This window comes from Macaca fascicularis, chromosome 4 (genome assembly GCF_037993035.2).
Source record: "Macaca fascicularis isolate 582-1 chromosome 4, T2T-MFA8v1.1".
NCBI classification, from domain to species: Eukaryota; Metazoa; Chordata; class Mammalia; order Primates; family Cercopithecidae; genus Macaca; species Macaca fascicularis.
In genome coordinates this window covers 82,372,823-82,389,167 of record NC_088378.1, presented here as the reverse complement: position 1 = coordinate 82,389,167, position 16,345 = coordinate 82,372,823, and positions in this window count along the sequence as shown.

Here is a 16,345-nt window from a genome sequence, read left to right as displayed (position 1 = left end):
AATGATTTGTTCACAAGTTCTATTCTTAATAAACTTGTCATCTATAGGAGGAAATAGCTTTATACCAATAATTTTGAATTTAATATTAAACAAATCATAAAACACATCTGAGAAAGGAAAGGTCAATGTTCACAATAAGAATTTCACTTCTTATTTTTCCACTATTATGTTCTGTTGATTAAGTGACATTATATCTTTTGTGGGAACGTAGATTGAACTGGAGGCCATTATCCTTAGCAAACTAAGGCAGGAACAGAAAACCAAATACCACATGTTCTCACTTATAAGTGGAAGCTAAATATGATGAAAATTTATGGAGACAAAGGAACAACAAACACTGGGGCCTCCTTGAGGGTAGAGCAGGGAGGAGGGAGAGGATCAGGAAAAATAACTATTGGGTACTAGGCTTAGTACCTGGATGATGAAATAATCTGTACAACAAACCCCTGTGACATTTAGTTTACCTCCATAACAAACCTCAGCATGTACCCCTGAACCAAAAATAAAAGTTAAAAAAAAAAGAATCTTCTCTGTTGTAATCCACATAAGATAACTAGAAGTGATGTTTGATCTCAAACACAAAACTTGAGAATATCAAATAAGTTTTTAAGAAAAAATTGTTTTTTCACTCTTTCCAGTATTGAGAATAGGAAACTGACTAGCCTTGTAGCATGATTTTTTCCAGAAAATAAATGTGATCACTGTTGCAACTCAATTAATGGCAAACATATTCATGTTTGACACATTAAAATTCTAACCTTTAATCGTTATATCCATATTTTGCAAATGTTACTTTAAAAAATCAGTCTTCCCAAAAGCATTTTTTAAAAAATAAGAAGGGAGTCTTTGTTAAAGATGACAGTTGTTCAGAGTTTGATATTGTCTGTCTGAGGACACTGCAGAATTATCTAAAGTCATCACAGTCATGAGTAATTATGAGTGAGGACTATTCTGATTACACTGACAAGACAAGGAGAAGTAGGTTAAGAGAGGAGCAGATGGGATTCAGATTAAAAAATTAGAATGACATTTCAACTCTAACTGAAATATGCTTTTTTGGCACCAGGAAAGAATTCCTCTTCCCAGAAATTTTTGAGGACAATGAAGACTATAGTATAGTGCTTTTCAGAAGCTGAAAGATTTAGGTTTTCCGTTTTAATTAGATTCTGATTCTGACTCTAAATGTATCTTTTATTATAAAAGATACTTATGCACTTGAACAAATCATATCATACTTTGCAGCAAAAATATAAATATATGTTTACAGACACCTATACATGCATATTAACAACTACCTCAATAGCTTTTCAAAGCAGTTTTATAATTATTTCCTGAAAGTACAATATTTGTTTTCACTGTTCACTAATCCACTCATAAAATATTCACTGAATACCAGTAATGTGCTATATATCAAGATGGTTGCTATGAGGATATAAAGGTTACCTGCACTATATTATATGAAAAGGTTATCAACTAAACTTAATAAACTGGGATACTCTGTCTTTAGACATCACATCTGACACTGAATAAGGAGCTAATTTTATTGAAGTAATTTATCCTTTTTTCTTGTTGTTTTTGAATTATGACATTCACACAAATAGCCCTATTTATGGAAACAGAAGGAAAAAAAACATAATATTCTTTATTGCACAAAAATCTCAGGATGTTTCCCAATGAGAACCCCCTACAAGCAAAACAAATTGATTCAAGCTAAGTTACAATATTGATTATACTCCTTTATTTTTATGCAATCAACACTTCTATAACTCTAGAGTCAAGCTAGTAAAATGACTAATTAAAATATTATTAAATTGGGTCAATAATGGAATGGTATATAGATCTAAATTGGCTTTTAATAATCTTGAAATTCTGCTTTATTTCCTTAAGCAATAAAAAGTGAAAAATGTGAAGTAAATTAAGTGTACTCAAACACTGCACAGTGCAGAGAGTTGGGATTAGATAGTTTATGAAAGCAATCTAACTTTGTATAAATAAAAACAATGGTGATGATGAGTTCTTTAAAAAGAATGAATGAGACAGATAATCACAATTTAGTATTCAGAAATGTAAGCCATAAAAAGAATCAAGTGGATAAAATAGTCTCCCCACTGAGCATCATATTTTGTATTATCTTGTACAGGAGATGAAATTTACAGAAGAAACATTTTACCTTTAATGAACTCTAATTTTGATAATCGAGTTTCCAATTAACAGGGTAATTGCAAGGGTAGATTAATGTCACAATTCTCATTCAGTTATCTTATAGCTACTCTCTATGTGTGTGGTAAATATTCTGAGTACATTTTTTTCTTAACATTTCTTCAATTCAGATTTTACCTTAACATAATTGACAAATTTGGAGGGCATTTTTTACTACAAGAACCTGAGGACCTGGTCCTATCATTAAAAGCACCCCAGGAAGAAAACTCCAAATGCAAATTTCAACTGACCTTTGCGGAAACAACTCATATTATTTTGCATCAGTAGCCACTAGAGATTTGTCTGGCTATATATGGATTTCCACATCTGTCAGCTATAAGTGCACTTCATCTGTCTGCTAAATCAGAGAGCCAGAAATAGATGACAGTGATCAAGACTTTGAGCTTCTCTTAAATTAGCCACATTATGAGGTAAAGTTGGTTTCTCCACTGGGCTTTCATTCTAAAGGTTTACTCATAAGAAACTTAGAGAAAAGAACACATTAGAAAACCAAATAGAGTCTTACCTCTTCCTTTCTGTAATTTTTTTTTTTTTTTCTCTTGGAATGGAGTGCTGACCAGACAGCCTGTCTGGGGGTAGGTCCTGCTGGGAGAACTGAGCATATATTTCTCTTGTTTGTAGCTACCTGTGCTCTGCTACCAAAACACAACATCAGCAAGGGCTATAACGAACTTCACCTGCACCCAGGTCTCCCTACAGATCCCTATTACTAACCCCGTACTGTTTCCTCCCTTTGTGAGCTGATTAAAAAATAATAATAAAATCTTACTCACCCTTGGACATGAGTCCAGAGTGATATGTAAACCAGCTGCTAGCATGGAAAATGCATTGATTTTTTTCCCCTTAGTCCTTTCCATCTACACTCTTCATTAAATAAAGGGAAAATGGGATGAGATAGAGAACCACAACCACTTGTATAGGAGAGCACACTCTGCCTAATATTTGGCTTCCCAGTTTGACCATTAGACTTTGGAAAAAAGTTTCTAAACTAGGGTTAAAGGAAAGTCAGACACCTCCGAGTCATACTGTGTATTATCTGTGTATTATTTTCCACATTGTGATCAGGTGGAAAGAAAGAGTTGATAGAAATTAGAGAGAGAAATACCTTTCTGTAGAGAGTTCAAGAACAAAAGTTTTTCACTTGGCCTGATGGAGCTCCATCCCTCTCCCCTCTTTAGGGCAAAAATAGGGGCTGGGTTATTTCGCTCAGAAGACAGCAAATAAGTTTAAAACCTGTGTCCATGATTCACATCCTTGCCAATGTGTTCACTGCTTCCTGGGTACATGAACGTTAACCTAATGATAAGACTGTGTCTTCTCTATCATATGTCACTTAAAGGTGCTGAGTGTTAAATATTACTTGGCCAATTACAAACAGGCTACGTTAGCTAGAAGCCTCACATTTTGTTCTATACGAACGGAAGTGAATCATGGAAGTATATAAAGAGCTTGATCATCACTCTCCCAAAGATGTTAAACTTATTCCTAATGCCTTGATTTTATGGTAGGTCTAGGGAGTTTCAAGGAAAAATATGGGTATATAGTACATAACCAGCTCATTATAATTCATTATATGGTGTTAACATTGTACTTCTTGGCAAGCCAAGGAATTCTTGATGCATGCCAAATGTCATTTTCTAGCCAAAAATTCTTAAGGTAATATCATCAATTCTTTCTATGTTAAGGTTAATAATTAAGTAGGGCTTTCAAACTCATGTTAATGTATTTTATATTATTACTCAGAGTAATTTTATATGAGCTACAATTCAGTACATATTGCCATTACAAAGTTAATATCTACATTAATAATCTTTCTACTCCTTCTCAGCTCTAAAATAAACTAACATTATTATTTTCTGTGCTATTGATAAAAGTCTTCAAACACTTACTTTTTAGGCCAGCTGGAATTTAACTTAGGTAAAACAGACGGAAGAAGAGAAGGAGGAGTAGAAGAAAAATCACTTGATGATATCACAAATACCTTGGCGAAATGCATCTATTTTTACTTATCAAAAGTTATTTCTTCTAACGTCTCTTCTTATTCATCTCATGTTTCCTTTCAAAACCAGACTTGAAGTTTCTGAGAAAGTGCAAGAGATACTCTTCCGTTTCTCAGAAGTATGTCTTCATCTGGGAGGACTGGCAATAGCTGAGTAGTGGTTCTAGAATAATCAAAAAGGACCTGGCAATTATATATATTTACTTCAAGTACACAAATCATAAAAGCATGTATATATCCACAACCCCATCTAACACACATTGTCTTTACATTTAAATAATATATGTGCTTTACATCTTTATTATAAATGTAATAAACAATATTTCCAAAATCAATGTTACCAAGTAGAAAGGGCTATGCCGACTATGGAGGAGCACATAATCTGTTGCTCAAGAACATTAAAGACAGGAAACAAAGGTGTCTCTGTAACCTAAGGCAAATTACTTAAACTGTATGTTTCTCACATTTCTCACCTATAGAAGGGAGAAACTAATACCCATTTCATAATGTTATTGTAAAAATTAAAATATTTCATAAGTCCTTAGTACATTACAGTCAATTGATACAAAACCTTTGTCTATCCTTGTTTAGAGCAAGTCTGTAAAAAAAAAAAAAAAAAAGAAAGAAAAAAGAAAAAGAAGAAACAAGACAAAAGTCTGTCCATTCCTCACTTCTCTTATTTTTAGTTATTAGTTTTAATTATTTCCAGGTCATTAATCACCTCTTTTATTTCCCAGTCATTTGTTTTCTTCTTCCTATCTAAAAATTCTTACGGCTCAAATTCTTGAAATATGACTTCACCATTTCTAATTTGTGTTATTATTGACACAGGTGTGCTCTACTTTTCATTGTCACTCACTCTGATTGCCAAACGTTGGGGAGGGGGAAGCAGCTTGTGATATCTCTTCCTGCCAACTGATCTCTTCCTCTCATTCCCCACTCCTCTCCCCACCCTCCATCGTTCTTATGCTCTGAGGCTTCTCTTCATTTTTCTAAGATTATATCTGAATTTCCTTTTAAAGTAGACTGGGACTGTTTTAAATATCTCTACAGGAGAGTATAACACAGCATCTCCTAACTCTCTATGAAAAACAAATTAACCACCCCCCCAGAAAAAACCCTCAAACTAACAATAAAAAAACTGAGAACTCAGAAAAGAGGATAAAACCATACTGTCTATGCTATGTTAACTTTTATGTTGTGAAGAGATGGATGGGAAACCTAATGTCAGAGTCTGGGACAAGTGTAGATCTGCATGTAAGGCCACCTACATTCATTATCTGCAGGTCTCTGAAAGTAGGAGGCAGTCAAGGGACATGTAAGGCCACCTACATTCATTATCTGCAGGTCTCTGAAAACAGGAGGCAGTCAAGGGAAACAAACAGAGCACGCATGGTGAAGACAATGCATTCTGGAAGAACAAGAGCTGCCCATATCAACTCACTTCCAGCTCTTTGTCTGAAAACATTTGACAGCCACCCAGGTGACTTTTTTTCATGTGCTTATTTTATCAAGTACCTGTTTATGTTTTGTATTCATTTTCTTATGGGGTATCTATATTTTTTATTGATTTTCGGAGTTATTTATATAATCTATATACCAGCCCACCATCACATGTACACATTGCAAACGTCTTGTTCTTCAGTGTGCCGTTACACTCTTAATGTTTCTTAAAATATGTTCTTAGTTTTAATATAGTTCAACTTAATCACTTCCTTTAAGATTAGAGTTTTTCATTCGGTTTCAGGAAGCTACGCCTGTCCCAAGTTCATGAAAATATTGTGCTGTACTTTCTTCTAGAAATTTTATTGTTTTGCTTTTAGATTTAGATCTACAATACACCAGAAATTATATTTGTATATAATGTAAAAGATAGGCCAAGTTCCATTTTATCTCTATTATAAATATCCAACAGATCTTGTACCATTTATTTAAAAGGCTGTTACACTGATGTGTAACACAACCTTACCCAGAAGTGTCCAAATATGTGTAAGTCTACTTCTGGGTTGTTGATTCTGTTTCTTTCATTGATAAACCTCTCTTTCCTTATACCAATTATATCTTAATTATCATAGCTTAATAATCTCTTGATGTTTGGTGTTTCTATTGGAACTTCATTGAATCATTAAAGAGAATTGAAATATTTTCAATATTGAATCTTCTATCCCATGAACACATATTCCCATTTGTTTTGGTTCTTAAAATTACTCTCAATAATATTTTATTATTCTCTTCAGAGGACAGACACACCATGTATTTATTACAAACTTTTTGTTCATGGCATTAAAAAAAACATTTAAAATATTATTTTATTGTTCTTTGCTATAGTGGAGTGTAACAAATTTGTATATGTTGAATATATATGCATTAAACAACCTCCTGTAACCAATTTATTCATTCTTTTATGTATAGATTTGTTTGGATTTTCTACATATACAAATACACCATCCACAGATAATTAATGTTTTAATACTTATTTTCCAATTCATATATACATTTTCTTCTTGTTTAATTATACTAGTTAGAACAGTGGTTCTTAACTAGCGAGACTGCCCTTTCTTCCACGGGATATTGTTAAGGTCTAGAAACATTCTTACTGGGACAACTGAGAGAAGGCAGAGTGATATTGGCCTCCAGAGGTCAGAGATGCTGCTAAACATCCTAAAACATACAAGACAGCCCCCCAATAAATAATTTTCCTCACCAAATTAAGGCTAAGGCTGAGAAACTCTGGATGTGAAACTTCATGAAATGTTGAAAAGTTACAAAGAGCAGAAGTCCTCATTTTATTCCCAATCTCAAAGAAAAGATTTAAGTATTTCATCATTACATAGCACATTTATATCGAGTTTATGGAGATACCATTTATAAGATGGAAAAAAAATCTTCCTATTTCTAGTTTGCAAGTAATTTTTATTTTAAATGTATGTTAAGATTTATCAAATGTGCTCCCTTGTAAGTTGTTGCAGGGACATGGATGAAGCTGGAAACCATCATTCTCAGCAAACTAACATAGGAAAAGAAAACGAAACACCACATGTTCTCACTAATAAGTGGGAGTTGAACAATGAGAATATATGGGCACAGGGAGGAGAACATCACACACCAGGGCCTGTCGAAGGGTAGGGGGCTAGGGGCAGGATAGCATTAGGAGAAATACCTATTGTAGATGACAGGTTGATGGGTGCAGCAAACCACCATGGCACACGTACACTTATGTAACAAACCTGCACGTTCTGCACATGTATCCCAGAATTTAAAGTATAATAAATAATAATAATTAAGAATTCAAAGGGACCCCATCGCTACAAAAAATAAAAATAAAAAGAATTAGCCATGCAGGAAAGAATTTATCAAATGCTTTTTAGGCATCTATTGAGATGATGATATTATTCTTTTTTATTCTACTAATGTGGCAAATTGAATTGGTTTTTCAAATGTTAAATTAATTTTGTATTTCTGAAAACAAACAAATGTAACTTTTCCATGAGGTATTCTGTGTGTATGTGTGTGTGTGTGCGCGCGCGCGCGCGTGTGTGTGTCTGTCTGTATCTGTGTGTGTGTGTGTGTGTGTGTGTGTGTGTCTGTATAAATTTGCTTTGCTAGAATACTATTTGCAAATTTTACAGTCTGGTTGGGTATAGAGGTTGCATAGGCCCATACAAATTTGGTGGGAAGCATTCTCTAGTTTTTCTCTGGAGTCTGAGGTTTGGGTAAGCTTGACATTATGTCTTCCTTAAAAATTCTATATAATTCATCTGAGAGCCATCTGGACCTACTTTTTTTCACTTTGGGGAAGATTTTTAATAATAGATTTCAATGCATTCAATCTGCATATATATAGTCACAGCTTCATATCCATGTGGGATTAGTTCCAGGACCCACCACAGATACCAAAATCTATGGATACTCAAGTCCCTTACAAAAAATGATGTAGTATTTGCATGTAACTTATGTATATACCCTCCTATACTTTAAATTATCTCTAGATTACTTATAGTACCTGATACAATGTAAATAGCAGGTAAATAATTGTTAGGCTATGTTGTTTAGAAAACCATGACAAGAACAAACAGTCTGTACATGTTGAGTACAGACACAGCCATTCTTTTTCATTTTTAATATTTTCAACCTTCATTTGATTGAATCCATGGAGGCAATATCCACAGATATGAAGGACTGATTATACATATATCTGTGTGTATGTATATATATACCCAATATATATGTATATTTACACATATATGTACATTATAAATGTACATGTGCATTTTGCATATAGAATATATATATATAGAACCATTCACGCTTTCTATTTTTGTGTCAGTTTGGCAAATTGTATTTTTCTAGTTACTTAACCGTATAATCTATATTTTTAATTCATCAGCATTAAGTCCTATATGATCTCTCTAAGTGACATTTTTTGTCATGATTCCTTTTTCACTGCTTATAAGTGTTATCTGTGATTTTAATTGTTTTTGATCCAGAACACTTTTTGAATGTATCAAATATTATGTTGTAATTTGAATCTCAAAGTTTAAGAAACAGAAATGAATACACTTCATTCTATAAGTATAATGAACAATCAGAGGTAAATACTAGTATCTAAATACTTGGAAACATAATTCGTTTATCCTAAAGAGAATAAAACCTATTTAGAAAAACAATGGCAGAATATATGAACATGTATAGAATGTTACCTCACATCTACTGTGAAGTAAAAGAAAAAAATTATATAATAAAATATAAAATACATGAGTAAGAAAGCTTCCAAAATAAGAAATATAGCAGTGGAATTAAAATCTTCCTTAGAAGAAGGAAAGATAATATATTGTGAAATAATGGAAATAAATCACAAAACAAGGTCAATTAGTAAAGAAATAATAAAACAGAAAATTTACAACAAACTATTAAAGATAAATAGAGAAACCTTGGAAAATAGTCTTCCATGTTAAGACAGTAGAAAGAAGCTACATTATTGAATCCCTCTTTAGTCTTTATATAATTATCTTAATTTAAATAGTAAAAATTCACCACAACAGAAACCAAGCAATGAAAAGGGATACAACCATATGCCACAATTCAAAACATGTTAGCAAAAGTAAGAAAACAACAGCCTAGTAATCACAGTTTAGTGGAGTGCAGCAGCAGGCATGCGTGTATGAGAGAGGCAGGGCTGATGAGGCAAAGAATACCTCAACTTGCTTCCCTTCTGTTGCCCTACACTACAGAAAGTGGCTTCATAGCAGTACCTGCCCACTGACATGCACAGAAATACTTCAGTCCTCTTCCTAGGTCCCAAGCAAGTGGTGGGAGATGTCAAAGAAAATTCACATGTATTTTTTAAGGAAAACAAAGTAACTGGCATCTCTGCCTATTAAGCAAAAAAGGAATTGAAAAATACAACATTGCAGCTACATAATTATGTTATAGGGTATATAAAAAGAAAAAGTAATTTGGAAAATATAATGCAAATAACAGAAAAATAAGCATATCTAAACTTCATGCTAAGAAGAGTCTTTAAAAATATGAATTAAAAAAATCTAAATATGCAACAACTAATTTAGACAAAAAACTTAGAATGAAACAATGTGATTACAAAACTAATTAATAATTGGAGACAACAAAGTCTAGAATAGATAGAGATAAAAGTCAAATTACAGGCATAGGTAAAAAGCTTGATGTAATCACAATGAATATAGAAGAAAAATAGAAATATTAAAATACAGAAGGTCGTTGACAGACACATACATATATATGTAATTTATGTATATATAAACACTTGCATATATGAACATATGTGTGTATGTGAGTGTGAAGAGAGACAGAGACACTATGATAAAAAATAGAAAACCCAGCACTTTGAACAGAAAATACACTTAGGGGTATAACAGAGTGGTATTTCCCAAAAATAGAGAAGGAATGAAACATGCCAAATATGAATATTTAAAGAATAACTTGTGTTCAAACATAAAAGAAAAATGTATTTAAAAAAATAAATGTTTAAAAAACCAATTAATACAGAGCTGTATCCTGGTTGCTATTCCAAATCGGGAATGAATAAAAATATTTAGGGACATAGACAGAAAGAAAAAATATCTACAAGAAGTGAAAAATAGGATTGGCTTCATACTTGGGCACAGTAATTCTCAATGCCAAAGAAAATTGAACAATACCTCCAAGTTTTGAGAAGACGATTTGATCCATGAGTACGATGCTTAGTCAAATGGTCATTCTGGGTAGAAATCAACAGACAGACATTCTAAAGATGTAATAACTCAGAGAAATACCACTCATGGGATCCTATTGAAAAACCACTTGGCAATGAAGTCAGTTAAATAAATGAATCAAAATATATAACTTGGGAAAGAAAACTAAGATCCCTTTAAATATAGAACTTAAATAAAACAACAGATGTTGTATTTGCAGAACAAAATCTAGACGGGTACATTTTGACAAGTCATCATATATCTGGGGTGGGGAACGAGCAATGAGAGAAAGTATCCAAAAACTGGAGATCAATCTAGTGAGCAAGAGGTTAGTTAACACAAAGGATACGTGCAATAAATAGAAAAACAGAGTGCTCTCAAACTCTGTATGTTCTTAATTTGTCTTTACTTGAGACAAATATTCTCAATAGTAATATATTTTATTATTTAAACACTAGATTTTTCAGTTTTACATCTTTTTGTCTATTAAATGCAAATGAAACCAATGTGATATTTTTATTAAAATCCATATAGAGTGTGTACCTATTTTTATATTATTAATTTGACCTTCATGTCTGCCTGTCATGAATCTGACTTTGATGTGTAAGTTTGTGGAGATCAACATCTGAAACATTGCTTATTAAATGTTTTGAGTGGTTAGTATGTACAGTAATACTGTTACTTACTTTTTAAGACTTTTCTGTATTGTTTAATTTTTAATAGTAAACATTTGCTACTTCATAAAAACAATGTCCTTGGAATATAAACAAAAAGGTTTGGTCACAAAGAAAGAATAATATAAAACTCCTTGCAATATTAACATGAAATATTAAACACACACACGTACACATAGACATCAGAATTTTACTATAAGATAATAGAAAAACACATTCCATCTTATCAGATGAGAATTTTTATAGCATAAAATGTTAATTTTTCCTAAGTTATAATTTAAATATGATCTCAATTTAATCTGCTTGACAGTTGGGACATAATCCTTCCTCTGGAAGAGCAAATAGGTGAGAGAAGCCAATTGAAAAAGGAGACTGTGGGCCAGAACACTAGAGGATCACCTGAGGTCAGGAGTTCGAGACCTGCCTGACCAAAATGGTGAAACCCCATCTCTACTAAAAATACAAAAATTAGCGGGGCATGATGGTGGGTGCCTGTAATCTTAGTCTACTCGGGAGCCTGAGGGAGGAGAATCGCTTGAACCCAGGAGGCGGAGGTGGCCGTGAGCCAAGATCACGCCACAGCATCCAGCCTAGGCAACACAGCGTGACTCCATCTCAATAAAAGAAAAAAGGAAAGAAAAAGAAAACTGTGGAGTGGGAGAAAACACTTGAAATTACTTTTACCAAGAAAACACACACAAAAACAAAAACTATTATAACGAAACGATATTTAGCAGGGTATCACTAGACAGATTTGTGGACAGTATTTGTACTTAGAATATTTTTTAATTGTAATTTTTCTAATCATTAAGAAACATTTATTTAGTCCTCAGATATGTGAGGCTTCTGGAAAAATATAACCAAGTTATTTAAAAACATAGAGGTAAGATGTACTCAACATAAAGAATTAAAAATGTCTAAATGAAGTCATCAAAGAACTAAAGAAATTTGTTTGACTTGGGTATGATTTCACTGTGGGAAAAAAACATTTGCGAACAATAGTAGCAATCATAAAGAAAAAAGTAAAATTTTTATTTTCCATGAAATACCAGAGGACTTTGTGCCAGGATGACTCTGAATTTTTCCCTCAGCTTTAAACATAACAATAATAAATAATATTGTCAGAACATTTAAAAATAAATATCCTTATTCAAAGAGTGAGGCTAATATTTAAAGAACAGAACAGAAACATGTGCTACATGGAAGCCCAAGCCCAGAGCATCTAGGACTCTAGGATCATTAACAGAAGTGACTGTGTGGTCCTACGTAGCAGGAACAGCAGAGGCAGGTTTACTGTTTGAAACCTGGGCTGAGGTGTGTCTGTGGAGCCTGTGAAAGAAAGCAAAAAGTCACCCTGAATGTTGCTGTGGAGGAAGAACCAGAAAAAATCACCTTGGACAGTACCCGTGACAAGCCATCCTCTGATTCTGCCTTCAGAATGTAAACAATAGAAAAATCTTAAAATAATTTTTAAAAATATATTTGAGATCAATATTCATTAGAAAGTTAAAGAAAATAGAAAACATATAGATGACCAAGAAATATATGAAAAAATTCTCAACCTGAATAATCCTCAGGGGAATGCAAATCAAAACCAAAACGAGGTTATCATATCACCCCAGTTAGGATGGCTATTATCCAAAAGACAAAAAATAACAAATGCTGACAAGCATGTGGACAAAAGGAACTCTTATACACTGCTGGTGGGAATGTAAACTAGTACGACCACAGTGGAGAACAGTATGGAAGTTCCTCAAAAACTACAAATAGAAGTACCATATGATCCCGAAATCCAACTATAGGGCATCAATTCAGAGGAAAGGAAATGAGTCTATTGAAGAGACATCTGTACTCCCATGTTTACTGCAGTACTGTTACAATAGCCAAGACAGGGAAATCCATCTGCATGTCCATCAACAGATGAATAGATAAAGAAAATGTGCTATGTTTGAGCAACGGAATAATCTTCAGCCATAAACAAGAATAAAACCTAGTCATTTGCAGCAACATGGATGGAGCTAGAGGACATTATGCTAAGTGAAATAAGCCAGGCACAGAAAGTGAATACCTCATGTTCTCCCTCATATGTGGAAGCTAAAAAAAAAGAAAAAGAAAAGTTGATCTCATAAAGTGAAGTAAAAAGTAGAACAGAGAATATTAGAGGCTGGGAAAAGTAGGGGGAAGTGAGGATAGGGAGAAATTCGTTAAAGGATACAAAATTACAGCTAGATATGAGAAATAAGTTCTAATATTCTACAGCACTGTAGGATGACTATAATTAACAATAATATATTATTTAGTTTCAAATGGCTAGGAGGATATTGAATATTCCCAACACGAAGAAATGATAAATGTTCGAGATGATAGATATATTAATTACCTGATCTGATCACTATATATTATATGTATCACAACATCACTATGTAGTTCATAAAATTATTATGTATCCATTTAACTTTTTTTGAGCCAGGGTCTCACTCTGTCACCCAAACTGAAGTACAGTGGCATGATTATAGCTCACTACAGCCTCAACCCACTAGATTCAAGCTATTCTCCCACTTTGCCCTCCCAAGTAGCTAGGACTACAGACCTGCACCACCGTACCCAGCAATTTTTTTTATTTTTTTGTAGAAACAGGGTCTTGCTACATTGCCCAGGCTTGTCTCAAACTCCTGGCCTCAAGTAATCCTCCTGCCTCAGTTTCCCAAAGCACTGGGATTACAGACATGAGCCACCATATCTGGCTTTAAAATTTTTCTTAATAAAAAATTACACTATAAAAATTAAAATAAATTTTTAAAAGAATAATTTAAAAGACCTTTGTACTTAAATTTCAATGAATTCCTTTAGTATGAATTCTTGTCCTCCGAAGTAAAAAGTGTCTTGATGTCTGAATTGCAGAACCATTCTTCTGCTTCAAGTCAGAACCACTGTCCTTACAACTATTTACATTGCAAACTGGTAATCTCAGATGTTCCAAAAGAAACACTGTAAATTAACTTTCTTGTTCTGGGCTCTCAGCAACATGCTCCACTTTTCTGAACTAAATATTTCATCTTATTTAGCATATTCTAACTTTTCTCCATTCTTGTTAAGGAACTTCTATTACAAGAAGCCAATTGTCAGTTCTGACTCCTCAACTTGACTATCAGGGACTCCTACTCTTGCATTTATGATTTTCACCATCCCACTACATCCACCCATCATACAATATTTTCATGATATTCTTTCTCTCAAGCATTAGCAAACTGCTCTGTACCTTAATTACAGTACTATTTCTTTAGTCTCATCCAAAATGGATATGTGCTTTCATCTAAAATAACTTTGGGGAAGGAAATTCTTATATCCTTCAAGTGCACAGTCTCTTGGTTGTCCTCCAGACAAATTAATAGAACTAGGTCAGGATATGCATGCTGTCCTTCTTGATACCAAATGACTTGTGTAAACAGCACACACCCTCTGGCTATTTTCTAGCAGCAGTCCTTAGGGTTAAGCCACATTAAAAATTCGAATACTTCCCTGTTAACATAAATTGAAAAAAACAATGCCTGATGAGAGAAGGAAAGCCTCTTTTCCTTCATGTGGATACTATTTCCTGATTTTTTTTTTTTTCCTTTGGAATAGTCTAGCATACAACAGGTCTCTGGAAATAAAATACCTTAAATCTGAAAATATCCATAGCCAGCTGCCAAGGACATTGAGAAGAGTGGAAAGGTCTCACTCCATCAATAATCCTAAACATACATACTCCAGCCTGAAACACCAGTGAAATTCTTTGGAGCTCACAGAGGGAGATATTCATATTACAAGGCTTCCTTTCCTAATAGAGTCCCCATGAATGTAGAATTGAGATTTCACTTCTGTCCATCAGATCACAATGACTTACAAGCTTTCTAATAACATATAATTTTCATTTTCTCCAAAAATAACCAGTTTACAATGTTAGCGATTTTTAAAGTTCATTATGTGTAGAATGATTCTATATCTTTGTTTGCCCAGGACAGTACCAGTTTAAGATTCTTGTTTCTGTGTAATTATTAATGGCACTTGCTTCTACCCTCACAAGGTTGCATGATAAATTTTATGGCCAACTAATTACAAGGCTTTGATGACTAGAACTAAGTGTTCCAAAATAACTTGCATGAATAGTGCTCCATGAACCATACATTTAAAAGTACAATATTTACCTATCTGAAAGCAGACAATGTGTTTGTCTATTCAAAGAGCACTTTTTCAAAGAGAAAAAAAAAAATACTCTCTGCAAAGACCCTGGGTGTGACTATTTAGAATCCATGATTAGATTCCTTTGAAAATGTCACATTAGTTATTACCATTGCACTGTGCAAATTGCATTCATCTCCCTAGTGGTCACGAGACAAGATGAACAATAGTTTATCATCCACTTCACAAATAGATGTGGTTCCCAGATAACAATTTTCTCGGGATTCTTCTCAGGTACTTGGTGTGGAAAGGACTGACCCAGGTCAAACCTTGTCACCTCTCTTGTGTTTGAGTACAAAATGTGGCAAAACTAAATCTTGGCTTTTCTGGGGACAAATAAATATTACATTGGTGGATTAATGGAAAGACATTTAACTTTCAGTTTGCAAGATGAAAATATATCTATAAAAAATCCTACCACAACAGCATTCAAACCATATGTTAAATGGCTCAAAACATCTGTAGTACTGTAACTTGTCCTGAAAACCCTGCTGGTTTTAAGCACTGATGGGAAACAGTATGTAAGCTGAAGAGAAAACTGCTTTTTGACAAATATCACCTCCTCCTTTAACCAGTTCACCCCCTCCCCATCTCAGGATACGCATATAGTTCACAAAGTGTTGTTACATAGGACATTCTAACTCTTTTCAGAATTTTCCAATCTATAAAGCAGCTAATTTGTACAGGCTACATTCTGAAGCTAAGAAAACATTTTCACACAATAAAGAAGAGCAAAGTCTGGAATGATCTCAAGAGTTGAAAGATCTGATAGTCTTTCCTTACATAAGTTTGTGATTTAGTCATCACTTCACAATAAGTTATGTTTTCAAAGCAAGGTCTCCTTTGATGGAAAATGAGTCATACCTAAATAGGTTGGTTTAGGCAGGAAAGTCACATAGATAGAAAAAATCAATCAACTTAGAACATAAAGAATTGTGACAAGTATGAATAATATACACTATAATTTATATGAGAGAAAAATATTGTTTATTTAGGAAACTGAACATGAATTCTTAACCAAA